At 40.4% G+C, this 24,588-nt stretch overlaps 1 protein-coding gene across 9 annotated transcripts in view; it reads left to right on the top strand.

Annotated features, from left to right (window-relative positions):
• The window catches only part of LOC115500058 (aminopeptidase O (putative)), a 346,654-nt gene that overhangs the window by 160,250 nt on the left and 161,816 nt on the right, over nucleotides 1-24,588 (top strand). The gene's annotated exons all lie outside the window — the stretch shown is intronic.

Here is a 24,588-nt window from a genome sequence, read left to right on the forward strand (position 1 = left end):
AGGAAATTTTTTAAAAAATCATATAGTACTCTCTGAACTTTTCAGCAAATAATTTTGACAATCTGGGTGAAAGAAATGATTTTCTAAGAACAAATGAATCACCAAAAATTGGTATCAGACTAACTATCACTAGACAATATCCATGGAAGAAATAGAGAAAGTTACCTGAGATTTCCCTGGGAAAAACACCAGACCCACTTGGGTTTCATACATGAATTTGCTCAGATTTTCAATAAACTGGTAAGTCCTAGTCATAAAAATATTTCCATAGAAAATAAGTCTTTTAAATTATATATATGAAGCCAGCAAAATACTAGAACCATAATCTGACAATTTAAAAATAATCATGTACTATGAACTGTTCTTATTTGGAATATGGATGTAAAAATCATACACAGACTATTAACAAGTGTAATGGAGTAATACATAATATTTCAAAAGCATGATAAACCAAAACCAGGTGAACTTTATACCAAAAGTATAAGAATGGTTACATCTGAAGAAACATATTAACATAACTTACTGTATTTATAGGTCAAAGACATCAAAGTTCAGTAGTTGCAAAAAAAAAAAAAAGGCAGTTAACAAAATTCAACAATATTCCTAATAAATACTCTTAGAGAAAATAGGGCAAGGTGGATTTTGTAAACATTATTTAAACTATGTGTACGTATGTGTGTGTTTGTGATCAGATGCTAGCATTATGCTTAATAGTAAAACAGAAGAATGTGCTGTTTATTTTTTTTTTTATTTTTTTTTAACGTTTATTTATTTTTGAGACAGAGAGAGACAGAGCATGAACGGGGGAGGGTCAGAGAGAGGGAGACACAGAATCTGAAACAGGCTCCAGGCTCTGAGCTGTCAGCACAGAGCCTGACGCGGGGCTCAAACTCACAGACCGTGAGATCATGACCTGAGCCGAAGTCGGCCGCCCAACCGACTGAGCCACCCAGGTGCCCCAAGAATGTGCTGTTTAAAATGAGGATTAAAACAAGGAAAGGTACCCACCATCACCATCATTATGTAACATAATTTGTATTCTAGGGCACTGGTCAATAAATTATACCACCTGTGTACCAACTGCCTGTTGTTGTGAATAAAATTTTGTTGGTAAACAGTACTGCCCATTCATTAACATTTTGTTTCTGGCTGCCTTCACACTACAATTCTAGAATTGAACAGATGTGACAGGGGGTACATGTGATAAAGCCCACAATATTCACTATCTAGCTCTTCATAGAAAAAATTTTCTCATCTCTGTTCTAGATAATACAAATAGATAAGACCAAGTGATATATAAATATTGCAAGGGGGAAGCAAAACTATCATTATTTGCAAAAGATACATATAAAACCCAAAACGATCATCTGAACAGAAAATAAATATAATAGGAAAATTCAACAGGACGGATGGTTACAAAATAAGTTTCTTGAAAATCATTGCTTTATAAACAATAAAAAGTTACAATGGAAGAAGAGCTTTAGAAAATCACAGAAAAAAATATTTTTGGAATATGGAAACATGTGAAGGAAAACCTAAACTTTCTTGAGGATCAGAACAAAAGAAAAAGGATAGAAAGACTTATAAAAATATTTCTCATTGTCACTTATTTTACATTAGCCTTTTATAAAAAAACAAAAACAAAAAAACCCAGCCCCAAGTCATCTGTAAATTCAATTTGATACCAATTAAAGTATCAGTAGGTTTTGGGTTGAACTGATGGGGGAAGAGGGACTTTTAAATGATATTAAATATTATGATACAGATGGGTGCATATGGAAATATGTACATATACATGGATTAGTATGCACACGTCCATTTCATGGTTCTGTCAGCTCATAGGACCTAGAAGCCAAGAAAACCCCAGCAGGAAAAATCATAGTCAGCATAGATTTGGGCATTAGTAATAACATTTTCCTGGAGCGCCTGGGTGGCTCAGTCGGTTAAGCGTCTGACTTCAGCTCAGGTTATGATCTTGTGGCTTGTGGGTTCAAGCCCTGCGTTGGGTTCTGTGCTGACAGCTCAGAGCCTGGAGCTTGCTTCAGATTCTGTGTCTCCCTCTCTTGCTGTAACTCCCCTGCTCATGCTCTGTCTCTCTCTCTCTCTCAAAAATAAATAAACATTAAAAAAATAAAAAAAATATATATTTTCCAGTAAAAGGAGCCATATTCCTCAGGGAGAAATGGCTGATTCTAGGGCTAGGACCGGAATATATAAGATAAACCTATAGAAACCTATAGAATGCCACAAACTAAGGAAGTACTGAAAACATCAAAGCCCCTAACAGTGATGTGGTTATGTCAGTGGGACGCAGGAGCCAACTGAAAGAAGTCTCACTGTCCAAACCTGGAATAATTTGAGCAATAAACAAAGAATGCAATATTAGATTATAAACCAAAGTACAAAATAAATACCTTTAAGTCTGCACTGATATAAATAAATGATTGAACAAATAAACGAGGGAGGAAAGACAAATCTTCTGTGCAGAATTCCAAATACCTTATACTTTAAGTAGGTGGATCATAACGCCCCACATCTTAAGTGTGGACTCTGCATGGTGACTTCCTTCCAAATTATCACATGGCAAGAGGCAAGAAGGAAGTTTACAGTGGAGAGACCTGACAGATTGTCCTACCACTTCAACCCTGTGATCAAGGCCAATGTCAACAGTGATAACTCATGTTGGTATCGCATCCTTTGATATGGTGTGATGAGAACAGCACTTTACAGCTATGGTCTTCCTCTGCAAAACCTGTAACCTCTCTCTAACTATGAGGAAAACATCACACAAACCCAAGTTGAAGGACATTCTTTAAAATACCTGACCACTCAGAATTGTCAAGTTCTTGAAAACCAAGCAGTCTGAGAAACTGTCACAATAAAGGAGGCCAAGGAGAGATGACAGCTAAATGTAATGTGCCCTTGAATAGGATCCTACAAAAAAAGAAAAAAGGGGGGACATTCAATAAAAGCTAAGTTTGTTCATTCTGTGTGAATTATGGACTTTAATGATAATGTATTAAGATTGGTTCATGGTACTAGTATACAATTGGACCAATACCTTTACAACTGCGTATACATTTTGACAAATGTACTAATGTAAGACGTTAATAGGGCAAACTGGATGGGGGTTCTACTGTCTCCCCAACTTTTCCATAAATCAAACAACTCTAAAATAAAAAGTGTAAATAAAAAAGTATACAAATTGAATGTAAGAAATAATAAGGTATGTAGCTCAGCCTCAATAAATTTCCCATGAAAATAATATTTTTAAAAAGAAAAGGAAGAAAAACACTAAAAGTCATCTGAAAAAATAAACGTGAGAATGAATGGGGAAACATTTTTTAAAGATTAATAAAGGGTTCTAGTTCTATCAAACATGAAAACATGTTACCAAGATACATTAGTCAGAACAGTCTGTTACTGAGATGGAACTAAACACTTGAACTGTGATAGAATAGCACTAGGAACTAGATTCAAATACACTGAGAACTATTTTTATGTGAGAAAGGTAGCATTTCAAATCAGCAAGGAAAAGATGGATTGATCAGTAAATGTTAGTGAAATAACTTATAAGCAATTTGGAAGTTTAGCTGCACACCATATTTTCTTTCACAAAAATCCAGACCAAACATCAAATGGAAGCAAATAAATGAACAAACCACATCAATATACAAACATGACTATTTATGCTCTTAAAATGTGGGAATCCTTTTATAGTCAAATGATAAAACCCAGAAACCATAAAGAAATGGTGATAAATATGTTTACATCAAAATTTTAAACTTCTTTATTGAAAGAAATGCCATAAACAAGACTGGAAGAAATAAAACAAAAGGGGGGGGGTATATATAACGCATGACAAATAAAGGGCTGGATTCCTTATTTTTTAAAGTATTCTAACAAGTACTTTAAAAATCTCTCTCCCCAAAATGAAAATCTAATGTAACCCAAAAGAAAACTGGGCACATGAACTTGGCATTGACTTTTTTTTTTTTTTTTTTTTTTTTTTTTTTTTTTGTGGGAGGAGAAATTTCTGTAATTACTTTTAAGGCAATTTGGCAATATTTACCAAACTTTCAAAACCATATTCTCTTTTTTTTTTTAATTTTTTTTAACATTTTTATTTATTTTTGAGACAGAGAGAGACAGAGCATGAATGGGGGAGGGGCAGAGAGAGAAGGAGACACAGAATCGGAAACAGGCTCCAGGCTCCGAGCCATCAGCCCAGAGCCCGACGCGGGGCTCGAACTCACGGACTGTGAGATCGTGACCTGAGCCGAAGTCAGACGCTCAACCGACTGAGCCACCCAGGCGCCCCAAAACCATATTCTCTTTGACTCAGCACCTCCACTGCTAGGAATTTCACCAAAGAATGGGTGGGTGAATGGGCAAGAATGTTCAGTTTAGTATTGCTGGTGAAAACAAAACTCTATAAGCCATCCAAGTGTCTATTAGTAGGGCCAGGATAACTGCATGCTGCCACACCATTCAGTGGACTTTTCTGTAGCCTTCCAAGGAATAAGGTAGAAGAACTACAGTGGGAGAAGCTCCAAAACACGGTATCATCTTAAGAAGCAAGATGCAGGAGGCATTATGATTTGTCCTATACACCGGAACATATTTTCTGGAAAGATTCACAATAAGTTTTTAACACTTCGTCTTGGAGAAGAAAGACTCAAACGGGAGGACTGATGAGAACTTTCCTCATCGTTTGTTAATTTTTTACACTGAGATCTTTTTACGGTGCACATGTTATTCATTATTAAAATTACAAAAACAAAAAATAGAAACAAATTACAGACAACCGTTTTCGGTAAGTATCACAAAGTGTTAAAACTTACATTGCTTGAGTCCCAAATTACTATCTAACTAGAATTAACAGAGTTAAAATAAATTTAACGAAAAGCAGAGACTTGGCACTTGAATCTGTGTTGTTTTTTTTTCTTTTTTTTTTCTTTTTACCTCCAGCAAATATATGGATTCATTTGAATCTGAATATAGTTTCATTTGAAATACTGAACATAGTTTATTCCCATGGACTTACAGGAGTCACAGGGGTCTGGGGAACCCAGGATGGGAACTGCTATTATAATATGAAGAGCACTGGACAGGGAGTCAGGACAATGAATGCCACCACTAACTACTAATTGCGACCAGCTTGCTCAGTGTGGGACTTTAGCAAGCACCTTATCCTTTCTGAGGTTCTTTTTTCCTTTGTAAAATGAAACCACTGGGTAAAAGGTGGTGGCAAAAGTCCCTTCCAGTTATCAAATTCTGTGGTGTATGTACATTCCACTCTGTAAACTTTTAATGCCCCCAAAGCGATTGTGATGACTACATTAGCTAGCTAACGTAAACATTATTCTTCAAAGTGCCCCTTTCTTGGGTTTGAGCCCTACGTCTGGCTCTGCAATGACAGTGCAGAGCCTGCTTGGGATTCTCTGTCTCACCCTCTCTCTCTGCCCCTCCCCGACTCCCGTTTTCTCTCTCAAAATAAATAAGCTTTCGAAACAAACAAAAAGACACACGCACAAAAAAGCAAAGTGCACCTTTAACGGACAAAAACAATAGTATCCCTAGACCCTTGCTGATATCTTACGGAGGGCTGGTGGTTCTTCACACCTCATGAAGGGGAGTACAGAGGTCCCTTTTCTTACATTTCTGGGCCTTTCAGGACTTCCCTGTGCTTTCCTCCCTCTCCAGAGAATCTCTTGTGTTGTTATCATCTTCTTCCCCATTTCTCACTGCACTTGCCCCAGATTGCACTAGGAAAGTATTTTATGGTACTTGGATAGAAGATAATCATGGGACACAAGCTATCACTTCCGTCATAGTATTCAGTACTGATAATTCTTTGAAACATTTTTCTCTGCATATCTGTATCTTCATCAACTTTCAGGTTTCTCCCTAAGAGAAGAGAATGGGGAGTGTTGATCATCCAAATGTCATCTATATTTGGCTTCAGAGTGTTTTCTACTTAGCTTCCAGTTCTGGATATATCTGAGATTCTGGGAACTGACTTTAAACAAAATCACGAAGCTTCGCTGTGAGGATACATCTGACTCACAAGTTAAGTGGGATGCTTCCCAGGTGCCCCGTTTCTTAGACCTTGCTCAAGTCTTTCCTACAATAACTCCATACTTGGATTAGCTCACTTTTTCTCAGATCTTGGCAAAACTCACCTTTCTGTATTCCTTAATGTCAGGAGGTGGGTACCATTTGGGCTTCTATTTCTAATCCATGCAAAGTTGAGTAACTAGTACAAAATATCACTTCACTAAGTGGTTAGATGGGAGATATCATCAAAACAATTAAGTAGAATGTGGTACTCACGGTCAACAAGCAGGAAGTCAAATGTTATAATCTTCCCTGACTTGTGTGGAGTTGGCTTGTATTTATGGCAAATTCTACCTTTTAATGGGCAATGACAAAAAATAGAGTATTTGGATTTGCTCAGATTAAAAAAGAATTGATTGCTTCCTCCTCTGGGCCCCCATACCTCTCAATACATTCTTTCATTCTTTCAATTCATTAGCAATTTTAATAACCTAACCTAGTATAGTGTAGTGTAGTAAATGTTAGTTTTGTTTTTCATTTTTAACTGAGATATGATTGGCATATAACATATTAGTTTCAAGTGTACAACCTGATGATTCAGTATTTGTATATATTGTGAAATGATCACTGTAATAAGTCTATTTAACATCCATCACCATATATAGTTTTTTTCTTGTGATGTAAGTTTTTTCTTGTGATGAGAACTTTTAAGATGTACTCTTATAGTAGCTTTCAAATATACAATACTATTAATTATAGTCCCATGCTGTACATTATATCCCCAGGACTTATTTATTTTATAACTAAAAGTTTGTAGCTATTGACCACCTTCACCCTTTTGGTGATCCCCCCATCCCTTGCTTCTAACAACTACCAATCTGTTCTCTGTATCTATGAGTTCAGTTTTTTTCTTTTAGATTCCACATGTAAGTAAGATCATAAAGTATTTGTCTTTCTCTAACTTATTTCGCTTAGCCTACTATTCCCAAGGTCCATCCCCATTGTCACTAATGGCAGGATTAATTTTTATGGCTGAATAATATTCCATTTGTGTTATGTACACCACATTTGCTTTATCCATTCATCCTTCATGAATGTTAGGTTATCTTAGGTAGTTTCTGTCTGGGCTATTGTAAATAGTGCTGCAATGAACATGGGGGTACAGATATATTTTTGAGTTATTGTTTTCATTTCCTTTGGATAAATACCCAGAAGTGTTATTACTGGGTCATATGGTATCTTTTTTTTTTTTTTGATCATATGGTATTTCTTTTTTTAAGTTTTTGAATAACTTCCATAGTACCTGCACCAATTTACATGTCTTTCAACAGAGCATAAGGGTTCTCTTTTCTCCACATTCTTGCCAACACTTGTTATTTCTTGTCTTTTTTTTTATAATAGCCATCCTATACAGGTGTGGATTGATATCTCATTGTGATTTTGATTTGCATTTTCCTGATTATTAATAATGTTTATTAGCACATTTTCACATACCTGTTGGCCATCTGTTGGTTAAGTGTCTGACTTTGGCTCAGGTCACGATCTCACGGCTCGTGAGTTCGAGCCCCACGCTGGGCTCTGTGCTGATAGCTCAGAGCCTGGAGCCTGCTTTAGATTCTGTGTCTCCCTCTCTTTCTGCCCCTCCCCTACTCATGCTCTGTCTCTGTCTCTGTCTCTCTCAAAAATAAATACACATTAAAAAGTTAAAAATGTAAAAGAAGAAAGAAGAAAGCTCTACTTTCTTAAGATTCCTTTGGCTATTTGGAGTCTTTTATGGTTTCATACGAATTTTAGGATTATTTGTTCTATTTCTGTGAAAAATGCCATTGGAATTTTAGTAGGGATTGCATTGTATGTAGATCACCTTGGGTAATATGGACATTTTAACAGTATTAGGTTTTATCATCCATGATAATGGAATGTCTTTCCATTTATTTGTGTCTTCAGTTTCTTTCATTAATATCTTACAGTTTTCAGTGTGTAGTTATTTCACCTCCTTGAATAATTTATTCATATGCCCAAAGCAATCTTGAAAAAGAAAAACAAAACTCCAGACTTCAAAACAATTCCAGACTTCAAGTTATATTACAAGGCATTAAAAAGTATGATACAGGCATAAAAATAGACACATAGATCAATGGAATAGAACAACAACAACAAAAACAGAAATACACCCACAATTATATGGTCAATTAAACTTTTAACAAAGGAGGAATGAATATACAGTGGGAAAAAGACAGTCTTTTCAACAAATGGTGTTGGAAAACCTGGACAGCTACATGCCAAAAAGTGTAACTGGACCACTTTCTGTCACCATACACAAAAATAAACTCAAAATGGATTAAAGACCTAAATGTGAGACCTGGAATCATAAAAATCCTTGAAGAGAGCACAGGCAGTAATGTCTCTGACATCAGCTATAATAACATTTTTCTAGATATGTCTCCTGAGGCAAGGGAAATAAAAGCAAAAATAAACCATTCAGACTACATCAAAATAAATAGCTTTTGCACAGCAAAGGAAACAATCAACAAAACTGACATACAACCTGGGGTGCCTGGGTAGCTGACAGTGTGGAGCCTGCTTGGGATTCTCTCTCCCCTCCTTTCTGTCCTTCCCTTGCATGTGCGCTCACTCTCTCTCTCTCCCCTTCTCTCTCTCAGAATAAATAAACATTTATTTAAAAAACTAAAACACAACCTACTAAGGGGAGAAGATATTTGCAAATGATGTATCCCAATAAAGGGTTAGTATCCATAATACATAAAGAACATATACAGCTCACCACCCCAAAACCAAATAATCCAGTTAAAAAATGGGCAGAAGACATGAACAGACATTTCTCCAAAAAAGACATTCAGATGGCCGACAGACACATGAAAAGATGATGAACACCACTCATCATCAGGGAAATACAAATCAAACCACAATGAGATATCACCTTACACCTGTCACAATGGCTAAAATCAAAAACACAAGAAACAAGTGTTGGTGAGGATGTGGAGAAAAAGGAATCATCATGCACTATTGATGGGAATGCAAATTGGTGCAGCCATTGTGGAAAATGGAATGGAAGTTCCTCAAAAAATTAAAAATAGAACTGCCCTATGATCCAGGAATTGCGCTACTGGGCATTTACCCAAAGAATACAAATACACTAATTCAAAGGGATATATGCATCCCTACGTTTATTGCAGCATTATTTACAATAGCCAAACTGTGAAAGCAACCCAAATGTCCATCGATAGATGAATGGATAATTGCCATTTGCAACAACAGGGATGGAACTAAAGAGTATAACGCTAAGCAAAATAAGTCAGCCAGAGAAAGACAAATATCATGTGATCTCAGTCATGTAGAATTTAAGAAGCAAAACAAATGAGCAAAGGAAAAAGAGAAAGAGAGACAAACCAAGAAACAGATTCTTAAGTATAGAGAATAAATTGGTGGTTACCAGAGGGAAAGTTGGGGGGAGGGAATGGGGGAAATAGAGGATAGGAATTAAAGAGTACCCTTATCATGATGAAAAAAATAAAATGATTTAAAAAAAAATTATTCCTAGCTGTTTTATTTTTTTCCAATATAGTTGTAAATGGGATTGTTTTCTTAATTTCTCTTTCTGATAGTTTGTTATTGGTATATAGAAATGCAATTTATTTTTGTATATTAATTTTGTATCCTGCAACTGTACTGAGTTTATTTATTAGTTCTACTAGTTTTTTGGTGGAATCTTTTAGATTTTCTTTATATAATATGTCATCCGCAGTGACAGTTTTACTTCTTCCTGTCCAATTTGCATTTCTTTTTCTTACTTAATTGCTTTGTTTAGGACTTGTAATATTATTAGAAGAAGTCTAGGACTCCTAATATTGACCAAAGTTGTATTTCTGTGTTTTTCCTGATCTCAGAGGTAAAGCTTTCAGCTTTTCACTGTAGACTGTGATTTTAGTTGTGGGCTTGTCATATATGGCCTTTATTATGTTGAGGATATAGTGAGTGTTTTAAATGGAAGGACAGGCCCTATACATATCATCCTTAAACCCCTTCCTCTTGGCTCAGTGTTCCATATGTGGCCGGTATTCCTCTGATTGTTAAATGTGAGTTTTATCTTTTGAATGTGGGATTAACCCTGAGTCCTTAGGACTAACCCCCACCCCCTCCAGTGTCTCACACCCGTATTGCTATCCATAAGAGAAGAAAAAAAAAAAAATCTGACTTCTTCAATTGATTTCACTTAAAACACATGTACTTTTCCTTAGGAAAGTGCTTCTAAAATTTTAATATGTGTATAAATCCACTGGGGATCATGTTTAAAATGCAGATCCTGATTTGGCAGTGCTGAGATAGGTCCAAGATTCTTCATTTCTAGTAAGCTCCCAGGAGATGTTGATGGTCCTCGTTCCAGACCACATTTTGAGTGTCAAAGTGTTGCAGTTGAACTTGTGTGTGCTGTTAACTGTTTAATCAGGAAAGAAAGTCATGTTTCAATTTCCAGTGAGTATGTCATTTATTGTTTCTTCCACACACATAAATGAAAAGGGGTGAAAAAGGGTGAATAGGGTTACGTGTGAATGATGCTCAGAAAGTGAGAAAAAAAATAATGAAGCTGGCTAGATTTTGCTTTGTGTGTTGTTGCTTCAGCTCCTGAGGAAGGTGAGCGGGTCAGCTGCCAAAACACAGGTTAGTGCATGGGCAAAACACAGCAGCTGCTCAGTGTTTTCCCCAACAGCATGCCCCCTTTTAGGAGTGGAAGCATAGACAGGTATTGTATCCAAAAGAAATGACAAGGAATGGGACTTTAAACAGGCAGGTGGCAATTGCCCAATTGGGAATTTACCCAACACATTAGTGGTGTGATTTGTGTAACTTATCTTCTACAAAGATATGTTTGTCTACCTCTTTCATCACAATTTAGGCACATTTTCTGGCCCTGAGCTTCCTACGATTTTCTTAATGTGTGTGTATGCGCACGTGTACGCACACTCCATTTAGGGAAGAAAATTGGAAGCTCATTTTTATCTTTCTGTGATAACTTTTCGTATTTCTGTTTCTTGAAGTAGTTCTGCTTGTTTGCTTCTGTTTTAAAGATTGTAAAAGGGCAGCAGGCCCCCGTGCTGGGGGAGAATGGTAGCAAATGGATCTGTGGTCATACACAGCAGGTGTCATCCTTACCCTGTCTTTATGGTAATTGATTTGGTTGAAGATACATGGAAATCCAAACTAGATACACTTTTTAAAATATCAGTAAAACACTTGAGATTGCCATGTGATTGCCATTTGCTGCGATTTGACTGCACACCATAACTACACAATTTAGCCTTCTTCTTGTCCAAAATGGTGCTCTTTGCTATATCTTCAGTTGAGTGCCCACAAGCCCAACTAAATTAATCTCTCTGAAAGTAAAGGAGGTAAAATGAAATGATTTGAGGGAAGTCTGGCCAAGACATTCATATATCAATATTGTACATGACTTTGGAAATCCTTACAGCTTCCCTGCCAAGGTGGGTGTGATGTCCATTTTAGAGATAAGAAAGTGCAGCCCAGAGAGGTAAAGAACTTGGCCTGAAGTCACACGCTTATCATGCACTTGAACCAGGATTTGTACTCAAGTTCTGTCTGGCCTCGAAGCCTGCCAGACCCACTAGCTCTTTGACTACTTCACTGAGAGTCCTCTAGGGCACTGGGCATCATCTGAAGCTGTTTTTAAAAAAAATCATAGGAAACGTCAATGGCTCTCTCTCTCTCTCTCACACTAAGTATAGAGCCGCGCCTCTCAGCATCACCCATCCCCTTTTCTCTTCTGGCTTTTCTTTTTAAAATCTGCCATAATGCGGAATATGACAACCTCAGTTGAAATATCCATTTTATCAGGGTATCTGGGTGCCTCAGTTAGTTGTGTCTGACTCTTGATATCAGCTCAGGTCATGATCTCATGGTTTGTGGGTTCAAGTCCCACATCGCTGAACAGTGTGGAGCCTGTTTGGGACTCTCTCTCTCCTTGCCCCTCACTTGCTTATACTCTTTCTCTCACTCTCAAAATAAATAAATAAACTAAAAAAAAAAAAGGAACAAATTAAAAAGTACATGTCCTTTTATCATGATCAACAATAAAAATCAGGAAGATCCTTCCATTGTACATTTCAGACCTTTAAGAATTTCATTTTGCTCCAAGTGGTCTTGTTGAACTGAGTTCTAAGTCTTCCCTATGACTTCCATTTTATTTTTCAAATTTCTTTTTTTATCCACGAGGAATCCATGTATTTGGGTCATGTACACCACCACTCTTTACTACAAATAGGTGTCTTTATGGAAATTCTGATAGTTTGGAAGCAGTTGAATGTACTAAAATCATAGCCAGTATTTCAGCTGCTATTAGCATTCTAGCTAAGGAGAGTTTATTGTTCCAGTTTTAGTCATTATAATACAGTCCTGTTTAATATTGCATGATCCGTGGGTTGCCATAAACTTGGTACAAATTGGAGTGCTGATATAACATGAAATGAAGCGCCTTGTCTGAATGTTGCTTTTGTTTTGCATTTAACAAATTAGTATGTTGACATTTGTCACTGATGGATTTCATTATTTGCTGAAAGGGTTTTAGGGGGTTTGACAGCATGAATGGTTTGTCCTACAGACTTTTGAGAATTGATAAAAGCATCTTTGTTCTTTGTACAAAAGCACAACAGATATCTTATTGATGGGTACACAAAAAGGGATGGCTTGTGTAGCTGCAACATAAAATAAACCAAGAAAATAATTTTTGAGTTGCTACTTATGCTTTTATGTGCTGTTTTCCCTCTCATCCTTTTTCCCCCCCTGATTAAAGAATGCATTTCATTCACCACAGGAACAAGCTCCAGAGCGATCAGTGATCTTTTAGTAAATTTAAAATATTGGTTTCTTTATGCTCCACTTACATATTGTTTAAGAAAAGTGGTTTTAAAATGTTATAAAAGCAGTTATTATGTAGGGATTGCATTAAATAACTGTCCTAACCCCTCCAATAATAGAGGTAAGAGGAAGGAGCCAGCCTGTGTGGATCAAGAAACTAAGAGTTGCATATAGAAAAGAAAAAAGATAAAAATTTGACTTAAAAGTCTAGTTTAATCAAAACAGTAAAAACACATGTTCTTCTGTCATCTCTTTTCTATAGTTACATGTACAGGGATAACCTTGTTGTTCAAATGAACCTTCTGTCTATGCATCATCGAGCCCTTATTGGAAAGTTGCTCACCTCACACTTTTGCCCCAACCATTTTAAAACTTACCATAAAATGTATTCTGGGAAACATACACACACACACACACACACACACACACACTTCCAGTAAACGCCATGATAGAAAGCTACACATAATGAAATCTATCAGTGATCAGATAATAATGTCCATCACTAACAACTGCCACCACTCAAACTAAAGCAGTCAGACACTGTGCAGAACCATCCATCACCACTGTCATTTCCACAGGGAGTGGAGATCAGGGCCTCTGAGGGGAGGGCTACAGAGGCCCTTGAGCAAGCAGAACATAAAGCAGGTGGGGGGTGCAGATCTGATTTTGCACCACAAAAAACACAAACCAAGGGAGGGAAAGTAAGTACCACTTACTGAATGTCTCCCCTGCTAGACTGTGATCTCTCTGACCACCCCAGCCTCTGCCCCTTTTGTTCATGAATGTATCCCAGGCACCCAGCACAGAGCCTGACACTTAGCAGGCTCTCAGTAAACATCTGCTGAGTGAATGGATGGATCAGCACCAGTGTCCACCCTATGTGTCCTGTTTGTGCAACCCAGTATTGGACCAAGAATTTCTGTTCCCTGAGTGAATTCACTTTGTAGACCATGGAGCCAACGCTGGTCCTACTGCACACATGTCCAGAGTCCAGTTAGAAAGAGGAGCTGGGCTTGAGTTCCAGCTCCTACCCATGAGCTTGCTGTTTCAGGTCAGTCTTTTCCTCTCTCTGAGCCTTCATTTTCTCCCCCGAAGGGAAAAAAAATCCACAATCCTCACTAAGCTGTTAAGGTTCAGTTAAAAAGAGAAAGAACAGATGGATGTGAAGGGCTTTTTAAAATTATAAGGATATTGCAATTTATTAATTGAAGAATGTCTCTTTTGGGAAGTCACTGATGGGAGAGTTAATTTACTAAAGAAAATACAAACACATTTGTGAGCGACATAATGGTATTTTTAAATCGGGCTTATTGATTTCCCAACACACAGAGTAAAGCTGAACTTCCAGCCTCGTGTGGAATGTGTGGACAATGCTGCTTGGTGACTTTTGCATGCTGCTTCCCAGTCGTCCCTTAGCTGTCATCTCAGGGTCCTTTCTGCAAAGGAGAAAGCTGAAGATCTGAGAGATCTGGTGGTTGGCCCCGGTTCCCACGCAGTATGGTTTCCCAGAGTTCCAGGGTGCAGGGGCCACTGCAAAGTGTGCTCAACCCCACACATCACGTTGTTATGGGCAAAGGTGTGCCCCTTACACACACACATCCCAGCCTCTCCAGAGCTTCTTCCCAAGCAAGATCTTGGGCCTCAGAGTATCAGTGGGACAGCACATTTCCCCCTTCAGTCATCCATGAACTTCTATTGAAACGATCCCTCTACAAACTGGAGTGCAAGGTATTTTCTCCTCTGAGCCACTCACAAAGGTGTAGGTAGGCAGCTGGCTTTGTGACAGTCTGGAGAAGGAGCTGCCCTGGACATCCAGAAGCCAAGACTCAGTCCCCAACCTGCTCTGAGCCTCAGTTTCCTTCCTTGCTGTTTGGAAGTGGTAGTTGCCCCAAATGACCATTAAGTGCCTTTCCAGCACTAAGACTCTTTGAACTCCAGGTTTCTTCCTTTCCAACTTATGGAAATTATTTTCCCCACTTTTCCTGAGAGGGGAAGTATAGACCCCAGGCTGTCTCTGACGACTGCCAAAGCGGCTGGTTTTTAATGGAAAGTCAGCTTCCTTCTCAGGTTGCTTAACATAGCAGAAGCTTCTCGAGAACAGAGAAGCCCAATGTTTCCCTCTAGCTTTTTGACGTCATTTGCCTGTGGGTGGGTTCCCGTCCGCCGCCACCTCTCCAACCACACCAAATTTTATTGCACAGATTTAAAAAACACACCTCGGTGTGGCAGGCCACCTCAAGAAGCAGTTTAGCTCAGGAACCCCTGCCGCTAAGCTGTGGCCGAGAGAGCTAGTTTCAGTCCAGCCGTGGACTGTGCCAGCATCCCGTCTGGAGGAGTAAATTAGCCATCCTCTCCCTCTGGGCCCCCCGCCAATAAAAGCGGACTGTTCACTTTACACTATCTCATGGGGGATTTGAAGAATCAATTCTAAACACGGACTTGAAAGCACTTAGCGGTCTAAGAGACAGCATAAGGAGGAGGGACTAACATTTGTGGCAAGTTTTCTGTGTGCCGGTACTGAGGTAGGCACTTGACTCTTATTCTTTATTTAACTCAGCTAAATAATCATCATATACAAAACTGTCAAAACAGTTGCTTTTTAGGCCACTATGAACCTAAAACTTTTCAGGAAGACAGTGGAAAGAGGGAGAAAAGGAGAAACCAGACCTACCATAAGCCCCCGAGAAGCTGAATGTGTTTGCCGTACGTTAACACCATCCACACAGAATTAAAAAATCTAGTTATGTTCATTCGCAACTCCCACATATGAGGCATTGGAAATACATCCACTAACACAAATATTTTGCCCTCTTTGTGCTTTCAAATGTCAGAGGGTTCAGCTGAGTGATTGCATCTCTAGCCACTGATAAATCACCAGGAGACATTCATGTTATTCCAATATTTTCCTTTTTAAGTTGAAAATAATTTTGCCAACCCTCCTAGTATATGTTTAGGTGATTAGTCTTAAATGTGCACTAGGTGGTAAATTCAGGAGAACTGAACTTGGTCGCCAAAATAAGCAACGTTGCCCATGACATTATGGAATAAAAACACACACTCGACTTGGTCTCTCCTGCTTTGAGGCTTCAATCGCCTGGTAACGTGAGCAGTGTTCACGGTGAGGCTCATGTGTGGAAATCACGCCACACAAAAACTGTGAGTCAGGTCTGTTCTCAGAAGAACTGAGGTAATGGCTATTAATATTTTATTTCATACGTTACAGTGTTTGCTTTTGCAAACACTGTAGTTAAGGTTACCTGCCTTGACGCTCCATCATAACCCAGTTTTTCTTTACACCAGGCTTTCTTTCCATAGATGTGTTCAACCCAAAGGTCAGTTTGCAGAGCCTTAAAAAAATGAATTAAAGAACGAGAGAGAAAATTTGAAAACAGTTAAGTAAACCGTTAGTTACACACTGAAGGTATGACACCTTTTATACCAAGAAAATAGCATGAAGTGTTCTCTTTTTCTTGTTTGTTGTTCTTTTCCTCCTATGTGAAACTTGTGAGCGAAAAAAAAAAAAAAACCAACAGACAAAAACAATGTGGTTGAAGCTTTCCTTCAGGGTAGCCCTCTGTCAGTAGGAGAAAAAGCCAAAGCTTACCAGAGGGCGCATCCCAGTAATCAGTGGCTGTTAGGTGGGTAACATCCATCTCAGAAGCATTTTGTGACCATGGCTAGAGAAGATGGCGTCCACCAATGTCTACCCTCAGTCGCCACGAGCTTTGAGTGAGACACCAGTCTCAGGCAAGGGGGCTCCGCTGGTTCTGCTGTGACTGGGATTTTGTGAAACACTTGAGAATAAAATGTCTGGCAGAATTGGGTCTGACATGAATTAGCTGTGGCACAGGCAGCTTTCACCATGTGGAATGAATGAGCTCGCTCTCTGGGTCTTTGTGTTCTCATATGTAGAATGGGGAGGGGCAGGTCTCTAAGATCGCTTTTGGATGGACTGTCCAGGGATTCCAGAACCAGTCTCATACCTTCCCCAGCTTCAGTGTTAGCTCATCTCCCTGCCCCAGCCCATCTCCCACCTGTGAGCCGGATTCTACCCAGGCCTTTGAATCCCGTGTTCCTGCCCCGGATCTGCTCCGCTTACTCACCCCCATGACCCCCATGGGCTGAGTTTTTCTCCTTGACAGTGCTCCCTATGCTCACCTTTTCTCCCCACCTCCAGTTCTCCATCAAAATGAACCTGTTCTCTTTCCCAGAGCCCTTCCTGGCAGCTGGCTAAACAAATATCGCATGCATGTTCATCCTGTGCACAGTGGCTATGAAACAGTGTGCTGTCTATCTCCCCCTGGGTGGGCCCTGGGACCATGTAATACCTGAATCCATGGGGGCTGACTCTATTACGGAAGGGTCAGGTGTCTTTGCGAGGCTGGGTCACTAAAATCACACCACTCGGTTGCGATTCCAGCTTCTCTGCCATGGCACCCCAGCCTCATTGCCTCTGGCTTCCGGGCATGGGTCTTAGGTGGCCGTAAGGCACCCAGCACATCAGCTGCGGATACACTCGGCTTCCCTCAGGGCGTGGGAGTGATCGCTGCTCCAGTCTCCCTGTTCTGGCCCACTCCTGCTTTTGCTTTTGACTTCAGGATCTGCTGCTGACCTGAGATGCCTAGCTTCACACTGAGTTGGCCTTGGCCAGAGAGGGCTCTGATCTGGGGCACTGACCTAGGCAGGGTCCACCTCTTTCTGAGGACAACGCAGTGTCATTTGCCCAGGATCTGTCATCTGCACTTTTCCGCAGTGGGATGCAACAGTGTTTCTAATTCCCTGCTGCTTGAGAAGTATGGGAATTTTCCCAGATCTCGTGGCAGCTCCTGACATTGCCGCAGAGCAGGATCTTGGGTGGGGGAGGGACAGTCTATAGGATGAGCCATATGAGATCGCTCATCTTTGGACATTGAGAATGGTCAAATATCAGCAGTTTCATGTGGTTCGTCCCAAAAGTTGTAAAGATGGAGGAGAGTCAGGGCCTTGTCCTGTTTTTATTTGCCTAATCAGCATGCTGGGTTTTGCTTGGAGTGTTACGTTACATAAATGTCAGTATTCTACATCGAAGGATGTTAGTGTAGGTTCTACTACTACTGCTACTCCTTATGCTATTATTATGATGACTACTACTGGAGGTCACTTGAGAAACAATTGATAGCAGTAGAGGGAATGCTAACCCACCCCCTAAGAGTCACTGCGGGCCTGGCCTCAGCCCCTGGTCTTTTGCCTTTGGAACTAGTTATTTAAAACGAACTTTCTCCTAGTCCCGTTCTTGTCTTGTTTGGCTAGTGTGGTTAGTTGTGGCGATAGGGGACGTTGGGTGATCAATGGCCTCCGACAGTGTGGCTGCCACAGTTTCATTTTCAAAATGTCATGGCAATAAAAAAGTCACTTGCTAATAAAAGGTGGGATTCATTGCGAGTGGCGTTCACATCCATGCTGTCACTGCCTCACCCAGATTTCTCAGAGCGGCCGCTGGCTGAGTGTCATAGCTGTATGATGTCATTTCAATCATAACGTAATTTTCCAGCTGGCCAGGATGGAAAAGGGGCTTATTATTGTGGCATGTTTTCCAGTGTGTCTGAAAGAAAATGAAGCAGACATGGATATATGGCAGTATCAGTTCTGTTTTTACAGGTGTGTCTGAAGGATACAAGGTACCTTTTACTTGCAATAGAAATGTGACTCTATGGCAAAAGAAATTAAAAAAAAAAAAACAACGTTTTCTCAAGAGATTTAAAGTATATACATAATTAGTGTTGGAAACTGGCCTGGACTACATTCAGCTCAAAGAACTAGGGGAAGGCTTCCCAGTCTCTGGTCTCGTTCCTGTCCCTACTGATGGGACTCTGGCTTAATCTTTGCCTTGATTTTTCCGAGAAGAAAATGGAGACAGCTCCCCCCAAGATATTTGTCTGCTTGTTTTTAACCTTTCACTGAAGGACAACACATTGCAGAAAAGTGCACAGCTTAAGTGTACAGCTCATCGAGCGTTCACAAACTGAGTATAGCTTTGTAACTAGCACCCTGATCAAGAAGCGGAATGCGACCAATGCCCCAGAAGAACCCATGCCCCTCCTCCTTCCAGTCACCTCCCTCCTGACACACACAAGGCCCAATGTCCTGACTTCTAAAAGCAGTGAGACCCATGTCAGACTTCTGACCTGAAGAATGGTAAAATGGAGATTTGTGTTGTTTTAAGCCTCTAAATTTGTAGTGATTTGTTATAGCAGCAACAGGAAACTGATACAGTTTTGCAGCTGGTAAATAGGAGAACCATGAGTTAAACCCATGGCTCTGTCCCCAAAGCTTGTGTTCTTAAAAACCACCATAATATATAGATAGCATTACCTTTAGCTTGAATGGGTTTCAGTCTTCTGTGGAGGATAAGAAGGTAAAATAAGAGTCCAGATGTCAGCCAGCATCAGGGTAAGTTGGGAAATAGGTAGAATATGGCCTTGAAGTACATACTCTTGCCCATCCTGCAGTCCCTGCGTTCAAACTGCCTCCTGTCTAGAAAAATATGAGATACATTACTAACACTTAAGGGTGAATTCTTTTAGCACAGTAGCTCTTCTGGAAGTATTTGCATTCTAAGAGACCCAAGGAGTGGCTCTTTAACATCTATGAGAAGGATGGCTGAACTCGGGTGCTGTGGCTGGCCCTACACCTATATGCAAACCCCTTCTTCCTGCCCACCTCTGCCATGGAATCAGAAAAAGCCAAAGAGACTCTTCCCCATGCTGCTTTACAGCCTTGGGTAACCAGTGAGAGGAAATCTGCTCTGGGCTTTCTGGAGCAAGTTTTGCTTTCTTGATGAAAGCAATAGATATTGCTGGCACAGCACCCCTTTTCTCCTGCCTTTTTGTTTTATGTTGAACATGAATGTGATGCCTGGAGCTGCGGTAGCCAACTTGAGACCATGAGATGGCTGGTGTGAGGACGAAAGTGAAAATAGGAAGGATGGCTGGCAGAATGGGATGATAGAAAGATCTAGAGCTCTGACTGGCATTGCTGAGTCACTGAACCAACCCCAGCAACCACCCTCTTCCGGACGTCTTGTTATAGGAAAGAAGAGAACCCCTCTTCGTGTGTACCAGTGTGAGTTGTCTTTTCTGTTAAATGAAAAGCTTAGTTAAAAACCAGAAGACTGAAGAGTGAAACCTTTTATTTGTTTATTTTTCGTTTCTGGTGCACTTTATTACCTTTTAAAGGGAAATGCTGTTAAGTTCAAAACCTCTGAGAATGACCCTCTGCCCCATACTTTCTAGGACCACCCTGGAAAATATGAGGCATATTGTCTGTTTATATCCTCAAGCATGCTGTTAGTCTATTTGTGGAGTCAAATAAAGATTAGGGAATATGGCTATTGTTCTTAAAAGCAAAGTTATTTATGAACCTCCAACAGTCAGGTGATCCCTTGTCCTTAATGGCACTTACTGATGCAGATGAGTACTTTCAAAAACTCAGAGAGACATTTACTTCGTGAGCAATTACTAAGAAGATCCCTGACCGGATAAAGACAACTTGAGCAGGCTAATCCTTTCAGCAAAGGTGGTGATATATATTGTGGCAGCTGAATGCTCTTTTACAGCCTAAAGAGAACAATCAGCGAATTCATTCATTTAATTCATGAATTTCCCTTCTATTTACACTTTAAACAAACATGCCAGTTGTTTGCTTAGCTAACAAGCTCTGCCTTCATTATAAGCCATTAGTGACTAGTAATAATTGAAACTGTGTTTGGATTTCAAAAATACAATCAACCTGATTAATTCCACTCTTAGTAATATGGAATTTGTAGTGAATGGCTTGAGCGAGGCAGGAGTTTGTGTCTTTGTCCTCTCCACGAAGCAAGAGTCTGCTAAACTGTTTTATAGACACCAACAAGTTTGACAGTAGAATGTTTCATGAAAAACTAAGAGATTAAATCCACATGCTTATAAGGAGTGAGGCAGCAGATGAAAATGAGTGCATGGCAGAGGATTCCCTAGAACACTTCGTCTTCTCTGCCTACTTTTAATAGAGACGCAGGTAGAAGAAATATTTCACTTTGCCCTTAATCCTGCTGTAAGAAAGGGGGAGAAAAAACACACAAGTGGACTCAGCCAGTGGTGGGGAGACAGAAAGGAGTGGTGGGGAGCTGGGGTCTGAGGGCCCAGGCTCCCACTCAAAGGGTCACCTGCTATTCAGCTGCAGTTGCTACATGGGAATATGGGTCTAGTGTGGCCAAATCTTTCAAATTTTCAGTATAATTAGAAAATCTGGATCTCAAGGTGAAATATTCCCACTTAGAAACTTTGACGGTGGATTTTTTTTTTTTTTTTTTTTTTTTTTTTTTTTAATTAGAGCAATACAGCCACCACAATGTAAATCAGTGGCTCTCCGAGTGTGATCCCTGGACCAGCAACATCAGCATCACCTGGGAACTCATAGAAATGTAGAATCTCAGACCCCAACCAGGCCTGTGAGTCAGACTCTGGAGGTGGGGGCCCAATGATCTATTCTAACGAGCCCTCCAGGTAGGGTTGCCAGGTTTAGCAGATAATGCACGGGGCATGACATACCCTAAAAAATTATTCATTGTTTATCTGAAATCCACATTTAACTGGGTGTCTTGTATTTATCTAGCAACCCTACCTCTGGATGATTCTGAAACACACTGGTGTTGATCAAGCAAAACACATACATAAGCCAGGCTGCCTGTGTTTGAGTCAGATTTGACATCTGCTATGGGATCTTGGACCAGCGATGTAACTTCTTTGTGGCTTGGTTTATTTGTGTGTAAAATGGGGGATAGTAATATCTCCCTCATGGGATTGTTAGAATTGAACAGGTTAGTGAATGTAAAGTATTTAGAACCATGCCTGGGTGAGAGTAAGCAAGGTCTTCAGAGTTTACCATCATCATTATTTTGTTTTTCCTCTCATTTTTCTCCACTACCACCATCACCATTGGACCAACCAGCAGGGAGTACTTGAACTCAGCTTCCTTTAATTCTGTCTTCCTGGATCTACCTTTGATTTAGTTAGAGATCTGAGTCTGTTACCTCATACCCTAAGGTAGCTCTGGTGCTTGTTCCTACACAGAGTACCCTAGTGCTTTGGAAGCTAGCTGACAGTGTGGCTGTCTGGCAGGAGGACCCTGTGCCTTCTGCACAGATCTGCTTCCAGGAGTCATTCTGTCAGTTTGCAGCACCCTGCTGTGTTCAGGCCTATCGCTGTCCAGACCCACCTTTTTGCCCCCTGTATGCTTTCATCAGCCCCCTGCACAGCACTTAAACATATTCCTAAGTACATCTTGAGGTTTCAGATTCCCATAGTGCCTCTCAGTGGTGGAAGCAACTGATGACCTCCCCTCCACCCCAGTTAAATTTCTAAGTACTCTTGGGGAAATTCCCGCAATTTCTTTCTCTAGACAAGGAACATGGGAGGACGTGGTTTGTGGATCCAAAGAGTGCTCACACCATATTTCAAGGGAAACCCATAACCACGTGGTTCTTACTGAGGGTGGTGCAAACTGCCTGAACATATTCCTTCATCGAAGCAGCTTTCCAGGCTTCCACCTGGCCACGAATGACAGACCTGTACACGCAGCAAAAACCGACTGGATGAGGTATTATGGTGCTGAGTTGCGCCATTTTGTTGCTAATATGAGAATGAAGCAAAATGCATTGTTTTATTAAATAAAATTTCCCCTGTATCACAGGGGAAGCTAATTTTATTAGCTCTTTTTATGGGAACAAACATCATCACCCTGGTTGGGGAGGACAGGAGCAGGGGGTGAAGGAGTGGAATCACATTTTGTCATCCGTGTGCTTTAGTGGAGGCTGCCAACATGTTTTAATTGATAATTACTTACCAGGAGAGTTCTCCAGATCCTGCAGAACACAGCTCTTGGTTCATAAGTAATTTAGTGATTTCAAAAGACATGCTCAGCTACAATAAATATTGTTCATGTAGTTTTGGTATGGGTAGGTCCCCGGTGTCCAAAACATCAGAGTGTTCAGTAACTTCAAAAAAAACCTGTTTCTTGGGGCACCTGGGTGGCTTAGTTGGTTAAGTGTTCGACTCTTGGTTTTGGCTCTGGCCATGATCTCACGGTCTGAGCCCACGTGGGGCTCTGCACTGATAGCAGGGGGTCTGCTTGGGGTCTTCTCTGTCCTTCTCTCTGCCCCACCCGAGCTCATGTGCTCTCTCCCTGTCTCTCTCAAAATAAATAAATAAACTTAAAAAAAAAAAAAAAACTCTTTCTTTGTTTTTGTCTGTGAAAATCCAAAGACTCCTTAGGTAGACATTGCACATTAGGATTCAGAAGGAAAGGAGTCCAAATCTGGTTGGATAATTCAAATACTAGTTCTACCTATGATTCTTAAGCTTCACTTGTGGCTTTATTTAGCTTTTTAGATCAGCATAACCACGAGATACCAACCGCCACCGCCTTCCTCAGGCAGGGTAGCCCCAGTTAGATGTAGCCAACTCCTGATAGCTCATTGCTAGCACTGGCTCCACTTTTCGTTCAGGGCTGAGGTCTAGACAGCATTCCCAATGGACTGATTGGCCAGCGGTGCAGGAGTACGGTGTCTATTGCTCTGCTTTTGACAGCTAAGCACTCTGCTAAAGACAATCTCTGTTTTCTCAAGTCGGAAGTGGTCTTTGTGTTTGCTAGAACGAGAGGTGGTCTCTGCGTTTTGTTGCTGCCATGCTATGATTTTTCCCATTAGCAAGAGGCCAAGGCCAACACTAAACAAAGTTGTGAAGCGGGCAAAAATGTTTTGGTGTCCCCAGCGCCAACCCTTTTTCCCTCCTTGTGCCTCACTTGGAACCCCATCTCTCCTCCCAGCTGTCATCTGTGCTCAGCTATTGAGCCTTTCTCTGTCTTCCATGAGCCCCATACTGAACCCTGGTAGGATGCACACCTCAGTGTGCAATGAAACCATGAGCTTCTTCACCTAAGGTTACTGCTTTAAACCAGAGAGGAGAAAGATTGTAGCCCCTGTCCATAGGTTTATTTGCTTTGACCTGGGGTTTGAAAAAATTGCTGCCTATTTCCCCCTATTGTTTTCTACTTCCATCTTGTAGTTACCTGTTTCCCTATATTATTATCACCCTCTAATCTACTTCCTTCATCTTGTTATTTGCTTCCCATCTTGTTGTCTATTTCCTCCTTCCTTTTGTAATCTGCTTTTCTCATTTGATCTGTTTCCCCCTCTCCTTGACTCCTTCCCCCTCTCCTTGTCTATTTCTCTGTCTCCTTGTGTGCTCCTCCCATCTTTTTGTCTACTCCCCTTGTCTTTTTATCCATTTCCCCCATCTCTGCATCCCTCATTGTATTATGTTCTTGGCTCCTGTAAACCTTTGAGCTTGCGACCTGCTTTAAACCATCTCTTCTTGAAAAAAATTTCAGAGGATTGTTGCAGGCAGTGAACCTACTCTGTGTGATGCTATAATGGTGGTCACATGTCATACATTTGTCCAAACCCATAGAAAATGCCCCACACCAACAGTGAAACTAATGTAAACTGTAGACTGTGAAAATGATGCATCAAGGTAGATTCATCAATTACAATAACAAATGCACCATTTTGGTGGGGGATGTTGATAGTAGGGGAGGTTATACATTTGTGGGCAGAGGGGT

Source organism: Lynx canadensis, chromosome D4 (assembly GCF_007474595.2).
Source record: "Lynx canadensis isolate LIC74 chromosome D4, mLynCan4.pri.v2, whole genome shotgun sequence".
NCBI lineage: Eukaryota > Metazoa > Chordata > Mammalia > Carnivora > Felidae > Lynx > Lynx canadensis.